General features: G+C 44.3%; 1 protein-coding gene across 1 annotated transcript in view; it reads left to right on the forward strand.

Moving 5' to 3' along the window:
• Window positions 1-20,068, forward strand: part of CREB5 (cAMP responsive element binding protein 5) — a 973,618-nt gene that overhangs the window by 422,280 nt on the left and 531,270 nt on the right. The window lies entirely within an intron of this gene.

Here is a 20,068-nt window from a genome sequence, read left to right on the forward strand (position 1 = left end):
CGGTGCAGAAGAGCACCGCTGAACAGGGCCCCGCCGTGGAGATAGGCACCGCTGAACAGGGCCCGCCGTGGGGAAGAGCACCGCTGAACAGGGCCCCGCCGTTTCAAGCACCGCTCCGCTGGGCCCTTCCTCTGAGGCACCGCTCCGCTGGGCCCTTCCTCTCAAGCACCGCTCTGCTGGGCCCCGCCGTCTCAAGCACCGCTCCGCTGGGCCCTTCCTCTGAGGCACGGCTCCGCTGGGCCCTTCCTCTGAGGCACCGCTCCGCTGGGCCCTTCCTCTGAGGCACCGCTCCGCTGGGCCCTTCCTCTCAAGCACCGCTCCGCTGGGCCCCGCCGTCTCAAGCACCGCTCCGCTGGGCCCTTCCTCTCAAGCACCGCTCCGCTGGGCCCTTCCTCTGAGGCACCGCTCCGCTGGGCCCCGCCGTCTCAAGCACCGCTCCGCTGGGCCCTTCCTCTCAAGCACCGCTCCGCTGGGCCCTTCCTCTCAAGCACCGCTCCGCTGGGCCCTTCCTCTCAAGCACCGCTCCGCTGGGCCCCGCCGTCTCAAGCACCGCTCCGCTGGGCCCTTCCTCTCAAGCACCGCTCCGCTGGGCCCTTCCTCTGAGGCACCGCTCCGCTGGGCCCCGCCGTCTCAAGCACCGCTCCGCTGGGCCCTTCCTCTCAAGCACCGCTCCGCTGGGCCCTTCCTCTCAAGCACCGCTCCGCTGGGCCCTTCCTCTCAAGCACCGCTCCGCTGGGCCCCGCCGTCTCAAGCACCGCTCCGCTGGGCCCTTCCTCTCAAGCACCGCTCCGCTGGGCCCTTCCTCTGAGGCACCGCTCCGCTGGGTCCTTCCTCTGAGGCACCGCTCCGCTGGGCCCTTCCTCTCAAGCACCGCTCCGCTGGGCCCTTCCTCTCAAGCACCGCTCCGCTGGGCCCTTCCTCTGAGGCACCGCTCCGCTGGGCCCTTCCTCTGAGGCACCGCTCCGCTGGGCCCTTCCTCTCAAGCACCGTTCCGCTGGGCACCGCCGTCTCAAGCACCGTTTATGGTTCACTGTGCCCACCATGCCTCCTCCTTGACCAGTGGAGACTGTCATCCACCTGATGGACTGTGGCTTTGCACTCCCCAGGATGGTCCAGTGGGCAGCCCACCCACTGTAGAGACATTGAGAGACTGTGGCTTTGCACTCCCCAGGATGGTCCAGTGGGCAGCCCACCCACTGTAGAGACTTGAGAGACTGTGGCTTTGCACTCCCCAGGATGGTCCAGTGGGCAGCCCACCCACTGTAGAGACTTGAGAGACTGTGGCTTTGCACTCCCCAGGATGGTCCAGTGGGCAGCCCACCCACTGTAGAGACATTGAGAGACTGTGGCTTTGCACTCCCCAGGATGGTCCAGTGGGCATGGTGACTCCTCGTGGATCTGGCGTCGTGGACTCATGTGGCTGTGGTGCCCCCCCTTCCCTTCCCCCTGAGGTGCCTGTAGTTTTTACATCTGATGCCCCTGCAGTGTTCTCTCCAAAGGACTCAGGTCTCCTGTGTGGGCTTTGCCCTTGTTTCTCAAGACTTTGGCCCACGGACATGCTGAATTCGTAGGATGTGCAGGACTTGTTACTTCAGTTATACACTGATGTGTATGTCATTAGTTTTGTTGTGGATATCTTTCATGGTTGTACGCTAATTTTCTGGAGCTTTTTGGTACATAAATATTTATTCCAAATATGATTACGTCCTGGCATTTTTCAGGGGTGTTTGGGTGGTGTCACTGTGACTTGGTGCTCTGCATTGGTGAGTACATAGTTGGGGGGGGGTCGCATATGTGTGTGCCCGTGACCTTTCGTCCTCCCCCTCCCGTGTGTCGTAGGTGCAGTACTCACCGTTGTCGTCTGCGCCGGACTTCGTACTCGTGGTAGATGAGAAGGTAGACGAGAGCAGGTAGGATGTTTAATTTGGGTTCCATGCTGTCCTCCTTCCTCCTGGAGTGCGTAGTGGTGAGCGTTTTCCCGTCCGTAGTCTGTTTCCGCCGTGTTTTTATCGGCGGTGCTCCCGCCCCGGAAAAGGTGGCGTATTGGTGAGTTGGAATAGTGTGGGCGGTACATTGTCTCCCGCCTGTCTGTTGGCGGGGACCGCCGCGCTGTTTGTTTGTACCGCCGTGGCGGGCGGAGTGTTAAGGTGGCTGTCTGTGTTGGCGGTTCCCGCCAGGCTCAAAATCCCATTTTTTTTACCGCCAGCCTGTTGGCGGGTTGGCCGCCGCTTTAACACCGACCGCCAGGGTTAGAATCACCCCCTATATGTGGTAGAATGTTCGAAAAAATAAGTAAGCACTGTGTTTTTATGTTGAAAAACGATGTAAAACGTTAAAAAATGCTTTCCCTTTATGTTCCTTGGAAAAATCAGAAAAATGCGAATATTGATACATCAGTATGAAAGTGAGTGGCTTTATGATTTGGCATCCAAGCCAAAGGGAAATGAGTTCCTGGACAGTTAATTCTTCTGTGATTGGTCTCATTATCATTTACTGGAATGATGATCCTAAGCTTACTGTTTCATGCTCTTTGTAACACCCATACGAATCGTAGTACATTTGGAGCACTCTTCAGTGCTGGTAGGTTTATTGAATCTAATAACAACATAGTATATTTTCATTTGGTGGCATTTTAAGCTAAAATTATATCCCCAACAAACATGCATTTGAGGGGCTATTAATGCAGTAACGTTATCAGAATAGGGAACACATCAAAGTAATTTGTTGGACTTCCCGTAACAAGTTCTTCCTCTATTTTGCATTGTGCATGAAAATCACCAAGAAGTTACAAATGCCTCTAGTTCTTTTTTATGTTAAATTTAATATTGTAATAAAACCTAATCAACCAGCCAATATGAATTCAATGAACCTTCAGCACAGCAGGTTACTGTGTAGTTATCTTGCAGATAATGCATTTTACAGTAGCAAGTGCATCAAACAGGTGGTGCATCAAACTTGTTGGAGGTGTTCTGTGTCAATGAAACTACAGGTGTATATCTACCCTCATGCCACAAACATATACATTCTATGTCAATTCAGATATAAAGCAGACAAGTGTTAGCTTTACTGTGCTTTGTCTCACTCATCTTAAGCTTTCTTTCTTGTGCTCCCAGAATCCAACATTTAATTTGATTTGCAGGGATTTTACTTTCCCTTTTGTCAAGCTAGATGAAAGAAAGATGATAACATGTGTCTGTTTCAAAGCCTTTTTATTTGAAATGCCCTCCTAGCATGATTCTGCTCTTGGTTTAGTCATAACACACTGACAATATGTTTCCAAAATGAACTTATGAAGGCATTAAACTACAGAAAGTTGGACAGTACATTTGAGTACTCTGTCACATTGATAGCCCGCTTTCCCCCAAAATTCACATTTTATTACAGTGCCACAAAACCTGACATGACGGCGGAATTTGACAGTCTGAAAGTACCCTTCTATTTAAGTCCAGTTTAGGTATTTTAGTTGTTTATTTTCAAATGATTATTGTGTACCTTTCCAATTCTTTCAGTGAGTTTTATCTCAGCCCATTTTTCTTACTGCTGGTTGACTTTCAAGTCAATTCCTTTTGCCTGCTTCTTATGTGATGGCGTTCCTTCCTGCTTGAGTGTTTCTCCCATCGACAGCCTCTTTACCATCCTTTCAACTGGGTGACTTGTATCCCTCCACTGGTTACTGTCAGCAAGCTACTTTTTCTTTTTCTCACAGCACTCCATGTGTATGCATGTATTTTCTTGCTGTCTCCTTTGTGTGCTGCTTCCGTCCAGAAATTACCACCTCCATGTTGTCTATTTTGTTCGCCTGAGCTCGTCTGTTGCTACACCCATCCTCCCTGTCTGGATCTGTTAGCTTTGATTTAATATTTTTTTTAAACCTGCCCATCTCTTCCACTGCTCCTCAACCTCACTCCTTGTTACTCCCCCTATCGCAGTATGACTGACTTTTTCTTCCACCTCCCACCATCTCTGCATTCCTCTTCCGCCTCTCCGTCATCAAATTTTTTAAGTGTCATTTTTATTCCTTTTTAGAGGACATAGCAATTTTAATTTGCTATGGACCATTTCTTTATGTATTTTTCCTCATATTTACAGAACCAAGTTGACATTGCCTTTTTCGAATGATCATCTAAATGATTGAAAAGATATGGCACCTGCATCATGATGCATAAATGTTCATGAAAGATGATGCAGGTGCATGCGTATATCATCATAATACAACCACAGTTTTTTTTGTTTTTTTTTACCAGAACTGGTCTGCTTTGTAAACAAGTTTTTAAAACGTTTTGCTGATGCGGAACAGCATTGTTATTGAAAGGCAAGGCCTAGTGGCTTTAAAAATGTAAATGTTTTTTTTAGCAGTGGCCACTGGCTGGGTGGTCAGTCCTTAAAGACATGGCATTTCATGGAAGGTTACATGGAGCATTAAATAGTCACCTATGTTAACTTCTCCACAGTACTTCCCCCATCACTCCCTCCAGTGTAGGATGTGGTCCCACCACCTTCCACTGCCATCAGATTCTTCCTAGTAAATGGAGCTGTTAATGCTTGAACTTTTGGCATTGCCAATGTTTGTTGAATTGTAGTACAAGCACTAGCAAAACCAAATCATTCAATATGTCCAATGTGAATGCATGCACATGTATTTTTACACGGCTGCCACCCTTTAATGGATTTAATTAAAAAAAAAAAAGCAATTTCCATAACAAGTTGACCACTGTGCACGTGCACACATGGTTGTAACCATGTAAAGGGGAAAAGCATTTCAGAGCTGTTTCAAAGCCAATAGTTGCTGGATAGCAAAGGTGAGACCAATTGTTTATGCCAATGCTTGTTTATTATTTGTATCCATATTATGCACTCATGCATTTCTACCAACTAACATCAATAACATTTATCAATACCATGCATCAATTGAAATGAACTAGAAATGACGTATTTGTCACCCTAAAAATCCAACATGAGTCAAGCATTGTTGGGTAGTCTTCATGTTCTTTTGTGTAGCCCCCTGAAACAGATCGTCCTACTGACTGAATACAAGTAAGAATGTCCACATACATTGCAGGAGACACTTTAGATATCGTCATATAACAATATAGGACTACCCAAGAAGGAGGAAGATGGGTATGTTAAGACACACATAAACAATTGTTCCACCATCTATGTTTAGAAGCGGCGACTTTGCAATGTGTATAACAAACAAGTTACAACTAAATTGTGAAACCGGAAAGAGTTCAAGACCACATAAAGAAATTTAGAAACCTTATATTGTATTGACAAGTAAAGGAGCACAGTAACAAAAAGTGGTCGGTGAAACACTATGTGGTATGGTGATATTGCTAGAAGGAACATTAAATACAATTTTTGACCTGCTGTCCGAATGCAGTATGGTCAGAGTTTTTAGCATTGCAAGTATTCTTTTAAGATGTTGTTGGAGGGAAATTCTTATTTTTCAAACAAAGCTATTGCACTATTTGAAACCTTATTATTCCAGAGCATGGAACAAGTCCCAACCATTCTGCCAAAGTAAATAATTTGTCTCCACGCCAAAGCATCTCATTTAGAGGTTAGGAAGCCTAACAAACTTTTTTAAGGTTCAGCTGGCAGAGTTTGTGGTTCTTTAGTGTAGGCCAGGACCACAGAGTACAAAGTGAGGATGTTGGGGATGTGCAGCTTGAGTAGGGCTAAATATTATATGCTCAGTCTCTGTGCGCTCTGTATCTCCTCTCCTGTCAGCACCAGGTCACCGCAGCCAAGGGTCTGGCACACCTTTGGTAGGTATATTGGCAGGGCTATCTTTGCATTACAGAAGATATCCCTTTTATTATATATATAGCACAATAGACAGAAGCAAATCCCTAATTATTCTCTGCAAACATAGGCCTCTATTCTTCCTATGGAAGGACTATTTTCTGCAATTCAAAGTACAGCCATTCTATTGTGTGTAGACTGATGTGGTCATCCGCTGGAAGAAAGGAGGTGAAGGTAAGCTGGGATGCATGGGCGAGGGAAAGTTGAGTGAGTGAATGCACAACCCTGTGGGAGCCCACAGCGCTTAACAGTAGTTTTACAGGGACCTTTCAAAATACTCAGCAACTTTGAGGCAGGGTTGAATGCTTTTGAGTCCAATTTTACAAATGTTTTCTGGGTCTATATAAAACATTGTGAAAGTGTTTAGAGGTGGTAAGGGGTAGCGACTCCTACCCGTGGCTTGCCCTTTAGTGGACCTGACATTGCAGCGCTGTCCCTGTTCTCAGGGGTCATGAAAACAGCTGCAGGAACAGAGTAATATTCGACTGGGCGTCTTTATATTCGCCTCTGTGTTTTTGGAAATCATATTCAGCATCAGCACAGTTTTACAACATGTTTCTTTATTCTATGAGTAGAATTCTAGACTTCATTAAGTTCTTCAAATCTGCCATACACTCTCGGTTCAGGTCTTTATCAACATCTGAACACGAACTAGAAAGAAGTAATTGCATGATTGTGTTCTTGGCCCCGCCCAGCTCTGTGGTATGTCTTAAAATGTCCCCATTGCTTCGTTGGAGTGAGGGTCTGTGTTGCTTTAAGGGTACAGGGCTTCTGAGTGTGACAGAGGCCGAGGAGATCGGACATGGAGAGTATCTGATTGCTATCGCTGCATCCATGTGTTTTAAGTCAGTCTGATAAACGTACTGCTGTTTACATATCAGAGTTGGCCTTTTAAGTTTTTAAGACAAGTCCCCAGAAGATTAGAAACTCTACATTTGTGCTTTAGAGAATTTACCATGTTCCTACAGCAGGATGCAGTGCAAAGCCAGCATCTGGGCTACGTGTTCAGATGTTATCTTTCCATCTACTTTTTTAGTGTGCACAGTTAATTGAAAAAGCAAGTTTGGTTTTTGAGAGGGGATAATGGAAACCAAGGGGAACAGTTTGGCCCTTTTGGTCTGTTTGTGTAAGAAATCTAATGTGAAAATACATGCTTTGCGGGGCCGGGTAATGCATCCGCTCCAGGAGCCTGTGTTTAAACTAGTCTCAGGTTTGAATAGAACTAGTCTAGTCTGTCTTTCATCCTTCCAAGGACGATGTAAAATGTGTACCATTGGGTTGGATAATCCATTATTCAGTTCTAAAATGCTTCTGACAGTTCTAAGATTTCGAGTGGGACTTAAACTGGACTATTCAGGGCATGTAGGGAAGTTAAGAGTACGGAATGGGGAGTGGATTTTCAATTGTGGGTTAGGAATGCACTGCTCTTTTGTTCATGTTTTAATTAAATGTTTTCTATAACCAATTTTTAAGAAATATGGGATTGCTGCAAGGGCTCAGTCAATAAGACTTGCATTTGATAATAAATTTCTGGAAGTAACCTGCGCAGTCGGTAGATTTTTGTTGACTTTAAAGAGGGTTGTGAGATTTTCAGTGAATTTTTAATGTTTAATTTATTGTGATGTTATGTTATGTTATACTTTAACAAACCATTGGTTTAAATAAAATAATTGTTATTACTATTAAAATGCTTCAACAAGTGAATGTGCTTGTTGGAAAGTGGATTATTGGTAATGGCAGGTAAGTACCTACACTTAGCAATAGGCCACTAACCCCCACTAGGTTCAGTTAGGTCTCAATAAATTAACCCCAGCTCAACCCCTGGTAGCTTGGCAACAAGCGATAAGGCTTATTTTAGGAGAGAAAGTGTAAAGCATTCAAGTATCACAAAACAGTAATTTAATAAAACACAGGAAACAGTTTAAAAATCCAAAAACAATTTATAGAAATAGGATATATTTTTAGCTTTCAAAATGACACCAAAACAAATAGAGTCGGATGGGGGAACCGGAGATATGAATTTTTAAAGAATTTGTGTTTTTTAGCACCTAGAAACAAAAAGCGCCAATCTGGTCATCTGGTCACACCTTGACCGGGGCAAAGTCAAAGTTTAAGGCCGACTGCGATGGAGCCCAGGTCGGCTACAGCAAGCGGGAGACCTCGGTCAAAGGTTTACCTTCAGACTTAGGCCCTCATTACAACTTTGCCGGTCTTTTTCAAAGACCGCCTAAGCCGCGGGCGCCATCATACTACTGGAGGTACGATAGCTGCCCTATTAGGAGGTTTCTGCTGGGCCAGTGGACGAAAACAGCATTTCCGCCTGCTAGCCCAGTGGAAAACTCACCACAACATTGAAGCTGGCTCATAATTGATCCGGCGGCAATGATGAGGTGCGTCGGGTGCAGCAGCGCAATGGGGTTGTGCATGGGGGCCCCCTGCACTGCCCATGCCATGTGCATGGGCAGTGCAGGGCCCCCGCTATGGAAAGTCTGGCATATGGGGATTCGTAATCCCCAGGGCAGCGCTGCTTGCAGTGCTGCCCTGGTGGATTACAACCGCTGGGACTGCCGGGCCTGCCGAGACCGCCGGGACCACCGGGACCGCCTGGACCGGCGGGCTGCAGGCTGTCTCCATCCTGGCGGTGTCAGCGGTATGACCGTGGCAGATCAGCCGAGGTCATAATGGGGCGGTCGGACCACCCTGTCTGCGGCGGTCCGACCGCCATTGCGAGGTTGGCGCAGCCTCGTAATGAGGGTCTCAGTCATTTTCTTGAAGATTTTCTTCAGCGGGACGAAGTCGCCAGTCTGATCCGACCTCACTGGAGCTCTTCCTCGGATACGTGTTGCAGGAGACCTCGGTGAAGATTTCTACATTCAGACTTAGATGATTTTTCAGAGATGAAAATCCTTCGACTTGGCAGAACCTGAATCTTGATCCGGCGTCGCTGGAGCCCTCTCCGGATACACTGGGTGGGAGGTCATGGTCAACTTTCTGCATTCGGGCTTACTCGCTTTTCCTGATATTTTCTTCAGTGGGACGAACCTGCAGGTCAGGCCAGGTCACAGTTGAAGCAAGCAGGCTAGAGTCACTGCAGAGGGTTGGTCCCTCTATGGAGCTCTTTCCAAAAAGTTATCCAGTCTTCTGCAAACTTCTGGATCTTCTTCCAGACAGTCTTTTAAGGTCTTTTAGGAGTCCACAGCTCACCCCAAGGTTCCAGAAGCTCTGAGTTGCTCCTTGAGGATGCAGACTACAACTCCCAGAATGCATCTGGCTCATACTCCAAATTGGCCACTATACAGTGGTCAGCTGGTCAGTTTCTTCAGGATCTGAGACAGGGGACTCTGGTTAGCAATTTTTCACCTGTAGCAAGCAGGGATTCCCTCCTTGAACCAGTTGAAGCCAGGCAAAGTCCTTCTTGTGGTGAAGCCCAAGTGTGCAGCTGGTGCAGGCCTTCAGAGGGCAGTGTCCAGGTGCAGGTCAGGGGTCCAGCAGGGCAGTCCTTCTTCTCATGTTCTTCCTTGTAGGGATCTGAGGTGTGGGTGCAGTTCTGCCATATTTATCCTTGCTCCAAGGTGAAAAACATGGGGGTCCTGAGTGTCCAATCAGACGCAGGGTTCTCCCCCCTATGATGACCACTTCCTGGGAAGTGTGGCAAAAAACAATCCCAGGGAGCAACATCATTCAAAAATCCAACATGGCTGAAAATGACGTTTGGAGGTTATATATGGCTGAGCCTATCCACTAGTGTGGCTAAAAATCCTAAGCACACTCCTCTCCTGCCCTCTCCTAATCTAATCAAGAGGGCACCTAATTGTCTGGGGTTGCAGAATGTGAGGGAGGTTCTGGGTTGCTTCAAATGTCCTTCCCTGCCTTTGAAAACCAGTTTGGCAGCCCTCCCCCTTTACTGCTTCCTCATCTGCTGAGTCAGATCTCCTTCCCCAGGCACATCCATTGTGTTCAGCCCAGGCCACTCACACCTCATCAAGGCAGCCTGACCAGCCTGCCAGAGGCTGGCCCATCAGAGAAAGGAACTACAGAGCCGAAGTTGGCAACTTTTCAGGTAGAGTTTAAAACTCTTCACCTGAACTAGTTATATTAAATCCAACAACTGAAAGTTGTTGGATTTATTATAACAATTAATTTGGTACCACACTCAAGGTATCTGACACTTAACAGGACTTTATTAAATAAAATAAAGTCTCCCCATGTTAGCCTATGGAGGCCATTCACTACAGTGATGGAAAACAAATTTGGCTATTCTACCTCACCAGGGCTTATGAAACATTTTTTATAAGGTCCCTGCTTATAGTTACATGACACCCAAACCTAGGGGAACATAGGGCACACCCTAGGGGCGACATACGTAAAAATAAGGTAGTTGAAGACTTTGGAAGCACTTTTAATTCCAAAGTCGAATTTGCATGTAACTTTAGTTTAAAAGCAGCCAGCAAGACAGGCCTGTCTTTAGAATGATTCTGTGTATCTCAGCAGTGCATCTATGGGTGCACTACCTATGCTGGGGTACCCTAAACCTACATGACCTACCATATACTAGGGACATATATGTAGGTTAAAACTGCCTATTATAATTTGACTAATTTGCATATCCACTTTACACAGAGTATTGGCCCTGAGACTGGTAAGCAGTACATAGGTCACAGCCAAGAGTCAGTAACCACTAGTATCTGTCCAAAAGGTTTGGGGGTGACCAGGGCAAAAAGGGGGACTTCCGTATAGCGCTCTTTAAAAATACACAGTTTATGCTATTAAAGACATGGCGATTTTTTATTTTTGTATTGTCTTAAGAGTGCAAAGGCCAACTAAAATGTGTTTAAGAGCGCTGCAGGTATTAGTAGTGGTGCTGTGTATTAAGAGACATTGCAGCTCGCAGGAAATTAATGAAGGCATGCATATTCACAACTAATTGTGGTCACCAATGAGAGGAAGTAGGGTGTAGGAGCACTGTTCAATGCAAATTATTACAAAAACAAAATACTAGTTGAAAACATTGGCTTCTTTAAACTCCTCTCTAACTTGCAGGATAATTTATTGTCTGCTCCTCCACTGTAGAATGCATTTTCCGAAAATATGTTCAATTGCATTATATAAATGAATAAAATAAATAAATCAGTGAATCAGAGAGCAACTGCAGAGTAAAATCTAGAGCAGACATGGACTGAATATTAATATACACTTGAATAAAGAGAAGTACATTAATTCCGTTATTTTGGCTCGATCCACTTGGCTTGTTATGGTGTACCACCAGAAGTTTTAGAACTTCTGACTCAAGCCGTCGTGCTAACTGAACTGGCATTTCTTTGAGTACGGGTGAAAACGTGCACTATAAGATGGTTAAGTGGAAAGCAAGTGAATACATTTCACATCTACTTTGTGGAATTTCCTCCCTGTATTGTGCAACGATAAAAGTAACTTGGTCATCCAAGCAGAGTCTAATAATAGCTATTTTCAAGGAGGTTTTCCTCTCCTATGATGACCCCACCAGGCACACCTGCCTGCAGAGTGCAGGACAGGTTGTACTGAGTCCATCAGGGCCACACCCCACACTTTGCAAGAGATGGAGCCCATTATTTCTGATTAATACCATTGTCTGCCTATGCTGACTATGGCGATCTACAGAACTAACCACGGAGTGGGTATGAACTAATTCATTCCATGTGAAAACATATGCGGACCAACAAAACACTGTGTAGTGGATAAAGTGTTGCAAAGTGGTCAAAATGACAGAACTATACAAAGTCTCTAGATAAAGAGATGTATAAGTGCATTCGGTCTTGAATCACCAACATAGGCATTACAAGTGGCGGTATTTCTCCAAAGTGTTAACCCTGGAGGTGTGATAACATCAGGGGACATTCCAAGCAGGCTGGTATTTCTGTACTCGGAATAACTAGAACTAGATATTCGGCACGCAGTAATCCCTGGTTCACAAATACAGAACATGGCAATTACAAATCTGGAGATAGCAGGCCCCGTTTAAACTGGCGTGAATGCACACATAGTGGAACTGCTACAGGGCAGGGACTGTGGGCAGCAGCATATCCCAGGCTCAGCCCTATATTGGCAGCATACACCACTAGCGCCCAATCAGGCCCAAACCTTCCCAGACACCTGATCAATCAACCTTCCTTCCCACACTGCTCCAAGCAGGTGCATTGGCTGCAGTTATGTATTCGCCACATCTGGAACCCTGGGCAAGACTTTAGGACCTAGGGCAGGGCTCCCACGTGACACAACAGCTGGTAGCAGAGTGTGATCACCGAATCCACTGTTGGCCGGTGCAGTGTGAACCACCTGCCCCCCTCCCCCAATCACAGCTATTGTGCTAGATGCAAGACCACATCCAGCAAAAGAAGAAAGTCCCAGGCCGGTGGCAGAGCTCTGAGCTTGTGGCTCCGCCGCAGTTTCCCTTCACTCCCCTGAGAAAAGACAACATGAAACACAGGCAGGACCTAGGGCTGATGACCCTACGACCTTGCGCCCCCATTCCCAGGAGTAGAAACAGCTTCTGGCTATAGGCAGTGGTCCAACACAGAGTCAGGGCCCCACTAGCCTTGCTAACTCAGGGCACAATATATGGGAAGCAGACAATGCTACTAGATCGACTCTACCATGTCCTTGCTTTTCCTGGGCCCCGACGCCAACTTTCTGGCATCAGCCTCACATTTTCAACCTACTCTGAACTGATAGGACATGTCATAGGATTTGTCACTTAAAATGTTCTGGAATTGGGGTTAACGTCTCTGAAAAGGACACAGTACCCCTGGATCAAGAAAAGGACGCTGTATTCTTGAGTCCATGTGGTTAATCCCCATTCCAGTCTCTGTGGTGACTAGAAATGTGGTGGTCACCTTAACTGGAGACAAAGGTTATTTGAACTCAGTTCACATGTACCGACAAACCGTATTGGGCTCTAAGTGGTCTACTAGTTTTGTAGACAACTTATGACATTTTAACACTGTGTGTTGATAGGTGAGAGGGTGAGTATGTTAACAGTATTATATTGAAGGTTAAAGGTGTCCTTCTTGTCCCCGTGCAGAACTATAGGCTGTTTGGAAGATTGCTTTTCCCACAGTTCATAACTGAACAATCTTCTGACTAATCTCACTTACCCATGGAAATTCCCCTTGGTCATTTAGGTTGCTTTCTCGAATCATTCCTCAGAAAGTCTTTTGTCTGAGCCAATACATTTTCTTATTGCAGAGAGCCTCCCATGGCCCGAGACGCAAATCTTTGAAGTAGCTTAGTAGACAGTGTTACTTCTGTCTTCAATTCATGCTCTGATTTTTTATTCAGATGACCGTCTCAGTTCCTTTTTTTAACCCCAATATTTTTCCTGGCCTGTGCTAGCTCTGGAACTAAACATTCATCAGTACCAAGGACAAAGATTGGGTCATTACATTCTAATGTCTGTTGTATTATTGTCAATTGAACTTGAAGCCGTTAATGAAGGGAAGGAAAGAATTCGCTTTGGCCATTGGAAGAGCAGCATATTTATTAGAGTTTTTATATTGTTAGATTCTTTTCGTCTTTTTTCTTATCAGTCTTTAGCATTTTTTGTCTTATATTGCTTTGAATTATTTCTGAAAAGTGTTGGTGTGGTCATGTGGCCACAGTTTTTGCTATGCCTAATTAGTGCAACAAGACTTAAAATTTCTCTGGGAACGGTGGTCAAAGTTTGGTTTCTTGAAACAGACTATTTTTGCAGTTCTCTCAAGAGGCGTGTTACGTTTTATTTCACAGTGGTTAATAATTCAACATATGTGGGAGTGGCAAATTATCCATGGTCCTCTGCCTTATTTGGAGCTTCCTCCATATTATTGCAAGAGGTTTTTCACTGGCAACCATCTGGTCGCATAGAACGTATGTTGGAAAGTGTCATGAGGAACTGGGCTGGAAAGTGCAATTTTCCAAAAGGGTTGCCATTGTGCAGTGAAGAACACCATCCCTTGACCATTTTTACACAGCCCATGCTTCTCTCTCTATATAATTATGGAGCTGTTAAGCCAGAATTTTCAACCCATCCTTTTTAATGATGTCAGCAAGGATGCCAGGGATTCCCAATGCCTTATCATCTCTCTTCATCTTTGCTGTCTTTAAGTTTATTTGTCTTGTTGGAAGACATTTCATGTTTGTCTCTGACTGATATCTTTGACCACCCCCCATCAGTGTTTCAACATGGCCTTGTTTGTCACATTTACTATTATTGATTCAGGTTCCAGTGCTCCTTCCAGTCCTGTCTTGCCTAACTGTTATTGTATCCCTATCCTTACCTTGGACCATATAGTAATCACTGCTGGGACAGGAAAGTCAACTACATAGTACACAAGCATATTCCACCACCCTATATGCCTGACTGCATGTGAATCTGGCAGCCTGACTTTTATTTTGGCACTGGTATCATGCTAACTTAGTTTGTACACAGAGCCCTAGGTATATCTCTGAAAATGCAATATCCAGGACTTCTCCTGTGGCCTGGAGGAGTACATTCGAGGATGCTCTTGTAGTGGGCAAAGGACTACTGTTCCAGTCCTGGTTGTAGAACATAGTGTTGTGGTGGCAGGTTGTTACGCCTAGTGAATCAGAGTGTGACCAGATCTTTTTATTAGTGTCAGTGAGACTGTGGCCTACTGACTCATCTTGTGTAAAGTTCTGCTATATGTGTACCACAAAACCTTGCATCATGTGTGTATGCTGAGTGTGCTTGTTTGTACAGTGAGTTTGTGATGCATGTGTGGTAGCAGGACACTGTGTGTGAGAATCTGAGTACTATAAACAGAGGGATCCATTTTAGTTGCCCATGGTTTAGTATGGTACCCGATGGAGGCTGAAGACAGTTTCTCCAGACAGTGGAAGTATATTTCCTGCATTCCTGTGGCTGGAGGATGGAGATTAAGCCAATTAAGTGAGGAGGATGGAGAGAGAGCTACCTTTGGAAATTTGATGAAGACTTTGTTAGCAGGGGGCTGTTGATTAGTTAACATGGGACTACTGATTAATTCTTCCTGGGTACTGCTGTTTGGTGAATGGTAGGGGTGATGGGTGGGACATTAGTTTCTAGATTATCCCTGCCCTATTTTCTGTCCCTGATTACTGCTTGAGAAAGGTTGATGGCAGCCAGGTGCAGAGACCTCACAATTCATTGTGCCCATGTGATGCATGCCACAGTGTTACCTACTGTGATAAGCATAACTCTGCACAAAGTCTGTGTTTGGAGAGCAACCTTAGAAAGACAATTGAAAGAGAATCACCCTAAACTGAAGTTTAGGAAACATTTTTCATCTAGAGAATGTGTACAGGTGAGACCCAAGTCACTCCATGCTATAATTGAAGAGCTGCTGTGTAGCCAGGGATTGGCTCTGCCTGACAGCCATCTCTCACAAGTGAGGTGATATCACATGAAGTTTGCGCTTTCCACTGGGGGAGCTGAGGGTCTGCCTAGTGCTTAGACAGCTGCCTGCCTGCAGAGATGCAAGGAGTGGACCAGGACCTACAAGTGAAGACAAGAGAAGCTCAGCATGATCCCAGCTGTGGAACACCCCAAAAAAGGGGACACTACCAGTGGGTGAAGCCAGGAGAGACCCACATTATGAGGAGGTTCCCCCTCTCTTTGCCATTCCTACCTAAGAACTGCCCCAAAGATGGTGTGACCCAGGCTTGGCTGTATCCACTGTGGCTGTGATTCTATATGGCTGCCACTATACCTCATAGCTGTAAGGCTAATTGGCCTATGAGGCCCAAACTGCACCTCACTTCTGTGAGGCTGATTAGTCTTGGAAGCCATGTCTGCACATCACTGCTATGAGCCTGATCTGTCTAGGATGTTGACCCTACATGTGGTCACTGTGAAACTGAATGGTTGAAGAAGCCAACACAGTTGGCGAGGCAGAGATGCAACTCCAAGACATGATCTGCACTCACTCAGTGATTGTGACATCAGAGTGTGCCTACCACAAGCACAACACCTGCAAAGAACAGTGCGCAAACATTGCAAGACTTCACCAGTGAACACAGAACATGGGCTGAGATGTGGTTAAAAAAGATGAGAACATGGACTTGAGACTTCCTAATCAAAGTAAAATAGCAGTAAAATCAAGAGACTGAACTGATCTTGTTAGCCTCACTAGGGTAACTGTGATATTTCGATCTGTGCCTAATTTGTACAAATTACTATGCATAGATATCTACTGGTTGTGGTGAGGACATTAGATGGTGAGTAAGTAGTGCCAGATGAAGGACACAACCAGAGAGTCTTCCCTGTATTCTTGAGCATAACTGGATTGTGTAGTTTTTAGTTCTGTTGTTCAATTAAAGCACTTAGTTATACTTAAAGACAAGCACTGGGTTTGACATTGGAGTTTTTTTTCTGTTAGTAGATTGTTAATTTCTGAGATGTTGCTTCCCACGCTACTTCCTTGAGAAAGCCTTTTACTGTTTGCTCTAGCTGCCCCTGGAGTCAAGAGTAGAAAAGGTTGTACTTGGCCCACTTAGCGAGCTGTTGTCGGACAGATCCCAGGACACCAGTGATGACTGACTTCAGCAACTACAGATGAGATCTTGTAGCCCCGTCTTCCCTGTACCTTCTTCCCCAAAAGGTGTTTGACAATCACTGATCTTGGATGAACAGATTACATTTGATGTACTATTGAAAGACGCACTAGGAAATGAGGGAAACAGTGCATGTATGGCCAGCAGACATTTGCACATCTCATCACCAGCATCCTTTAATTCTTTGCATAGAATTTAGTGCAATATTCTGCAGAGTAATGATAAACTAAATAACACCTGGGGTTTTAAAAAATCAGGGATCAATAGACTCTGTGGTGAATGTCAGATAGTCTGTGCAGTGCACTAATCAGCAAGGCAATGCACACCGCCTCCTATAGTTAGAGTGTGTTCACTAACCCAAGTCTTTCACAGAATAGGTTTATGAGATAGTTGATTGGCGGTGCTGAGTACTATGGAAGGTAAAATAAAGGGTCACCCGCAGAATCGCAGTGCTAGAATCTCATAATTTCATGGCTAAGCCGCCTTATACAATTTGCAATGGTATAATTCACTCATCCTCACCCACATTTGCCATACCACCTCAATTTACTTGCCATAAATGAAGAGTATAGAGCAGAAACTCAGCAATCTGTGGGACACATCAAGTCCAAGAAACATACATGTAATAATGAGCTCTATAGAAGTCTTACATTTCTAATGTGTTATGAAGACCAAAACAGGGATGGAGCCAGTTTCTCTTATTTCCCCTAACACATGGCACGGTCTATTCACCTGAAGAATGCCAAAAGTAGACCTGAGAAAAACTTAAATTATAGCGAAGTAATCTGAGTAACTTCAGCGAGTACACATTACTCTTGTAATGTGAAATGATGGAAACTACGCAATTATGCCAACTTGAGTGATTAAGAGTTATTTGGGGCAATGATCCTACCACAGGAACAATGCACTAATAATGAGCTGCTGCTGGCTACCGCTGTTCATGTCCTTTAGCATTTACAGTTATTTTCTTAGTGCAAAATGCGTCTGGATCATTGTGAACACGAGGGTGCACAAAAAAAAAAAACTCTAAATGCTCAATTACACTTCTCAAGTAATTATGCATAATTAGGAGTAATTGTGTGGTAAGTGCGATTAATTACAAAAGAGAGAATTAAGCCAGAAGGTGAGGAGCCAAAGGGTATCAGTGTTTGGTGGGCAAGTCATCCTCACTGGATGTGTTCGAATGTGATTGGAGGTAAGAAGAAAGCAAACTATATGTACATATTTTCTGCGAAATACCTGTACATTTCCACTCTCACTACTATGACCCTCAAAGAGGCCACCTCCAGCCAATCCCTTGGGCAAGCTATCTTCCAACTTCTTTCATTATGGGAGTGGAAAATTCACCCAACTGGCAGATCTTTCTCTGTTTTGATGGCATTTACTTGCAGGCAGCCATTGGTGTAACCTACAGTTGGAAAAAGTATATATTTTTTTATATTTCTTTGTGTAATGCCTAAGTTTAGGGCCCTAAGCTTTTGTACTTGGAAGTAATTATTGATGCTGTTTGTGACTGTAAATTATAGTTATTTTAATTGCACGCACCACACATTCAGTGCCACTTAGGGTGCACAAGGCAACATCAAATCATTTTGTGTTGCTAAAGTTGCCTTAAGTGGGAAGGGTATGCCCAGACATGGGTCCCAGGCTCTCTGTGCCACTGCATTAAATCTAGCCTGGCTGATGAAGGGTGATACCCTGAAACTGGTCCCAGGATGCTTGTTTCCAGTCCAGGGAGGACCTGGCCTGGGTTTAAGACTGATTTGCATATGGCTGGGTCCAAACTGGGGTGGCATGGAGAGCAAAAGAATGATGGATTAATCCCAGATCTGTAACTGGGGGTGAGTGTTTGAAAAGTTTCAACACTCTGTCCATCATCATCATTTTGTGTTGCACTAGCTTTTTATATTCTGTGACTTAACATCTTTGATTTGGGGTCTAATTTTAGTTTACATTTGTTTATTAGTGCAAGTTCTGTATATAAACATGTACTCATTCATAAAATAACTTTAATGTCATGATACCTTACCAAAATAACCAAAGGAAGTAAAACAAGTGTTTGCAATAGAATGGGTCTTGCACTTGCTCCAGTTAGAGCTATTGGCATTGTAAATTCCTAACTTTGCTTTTCTTGCCACATAAATTGAAAATGAAAAGTAAAACATTAGTTGACAAAAGTGAGCCAATTTAAACTGTCATGGCCGCCATAAGCGCGAAGTGGAGACACAAAAGAAAAAAGAAGTTCGCTCACAGTCAAACATATCAGCAATTGTTTAATTATCAAGTAACAGGGTCACCCTGCAAGGTGAAAACAAAGCCTGCCCTAAAGAGGGACAAGTGTAAAGCATTTACCAATAATAACAAAATAAGTTTTGAAAGGCAAGCCCACAAACGAGTGAAAGTGGTGGGCATGAGGAGGGCATGGTTAAAAGCCCACAGTACCAACAACAGGTCAAAGCGCTTGCGAGCTCAACCTGAAAAGGAAGCAAATGCATAAATGCACAAACACAAGACCAAGGATTCTTCAGTTTGCACCTTGTATGCTGCACATCAATTAAATACAAACACACAATGCAATAAATATGTCCATGATAGTAGTTGGTCTTACCATTGCATGTGAACCATTGGCCCTCATGAAGGCCTTTTTCTGCATGGTATTGTGAGTCAGTTGTGTTCTTGTTTCTGAGGATGGTGAGTGGGGTAGATAAGAAATGAGAGTGAGTGAGCAAGCGAGTTAATGCATGAGTGAGTGAGCGAGCGAGTGAATGTACTTGTAGAGCTTGGATCTGAGGCAATCCCATAAAAGACCTTAACTCAGAAATGTGCTAAATCTGTGAATTTAAATTTTCTGGAATTTGTTGGTACTGTCGTGGAGTCTAATATTGGAATGTCAGAGAGTTCCAGATTGTGTTTACCCGAACTTGAAAGGCTCATAATAGCTGTGTGTTGAAATATCCAGTCTGCATTTGGGTGTTCTCCATGGAACATGGACTTTCATTTAATAGTAAGATAAAGTAGGACAATTAAAATGAGTGGTATGAGTTTCAAAGACATGTGATTACTCTTTCTAGTGACAAACACCAACCTTGCTAGCTCATTCTGAAGGTTTTTCAGCTGAATTATAAATCTGGCTTCAAGTAGAGCATAAAATCCTTGCATACTCTTATTGGTAGTTTAGCACGGCTCCTATTGCAAGAGATGTAATACCAAACAGGAAGATATTCATAATGTGGTGATGCTGGCCAATTGGTAAAAGACTGATTTTATTACCACTCATGATCGATGAGGGATTTTTCATCTAGAAACACAGTCACAGAATCTATGAACCAGTCTTAAGAAAAACAAAACAAATCTTATAGAGGGATATCAAGGAAGAACTTACACCATACAGTTGTAGGTCTTAAAAAATTAAATTTCAGTCTTGCTTTGGTTTAATTGTAACAAAATATTTCCAAATGGAGAATCAAAATGTAGGTGTGATTATTTGCTTTTTCTTTGAAGTTCTAGAAAGAGTGAATGAGACGAATGGCTAGAATAAACTTAAGAAGTTTCAGAAGAAGGCCTCCGAGTCAAAGAGGGTATTTAAGGACTATTTTAGCATACCACAACCTGAAATAAAATAAATATTATTGCTACACAGCTTTGAAAATGTCATAGCCTGTTTTCTTCCAAGTAGCATGCCACAAAAAAAGGAACT

Source organism: Pleurodeles waltl, chromosome 10 (genome assembly GCF_031143425.1).
Source record: "Pleurodeles waltl isolate 20211129_DDA chromosome 10, aPleWal1.hap1.20221129, whole genome shotgun sequence".
Taxonomy (NCBI): Eukaryota; Metazoa; Chordata; class Amphibia; order Caudata; family Salamandridae; genus Pleurodeles; species Pleurodeles waltl.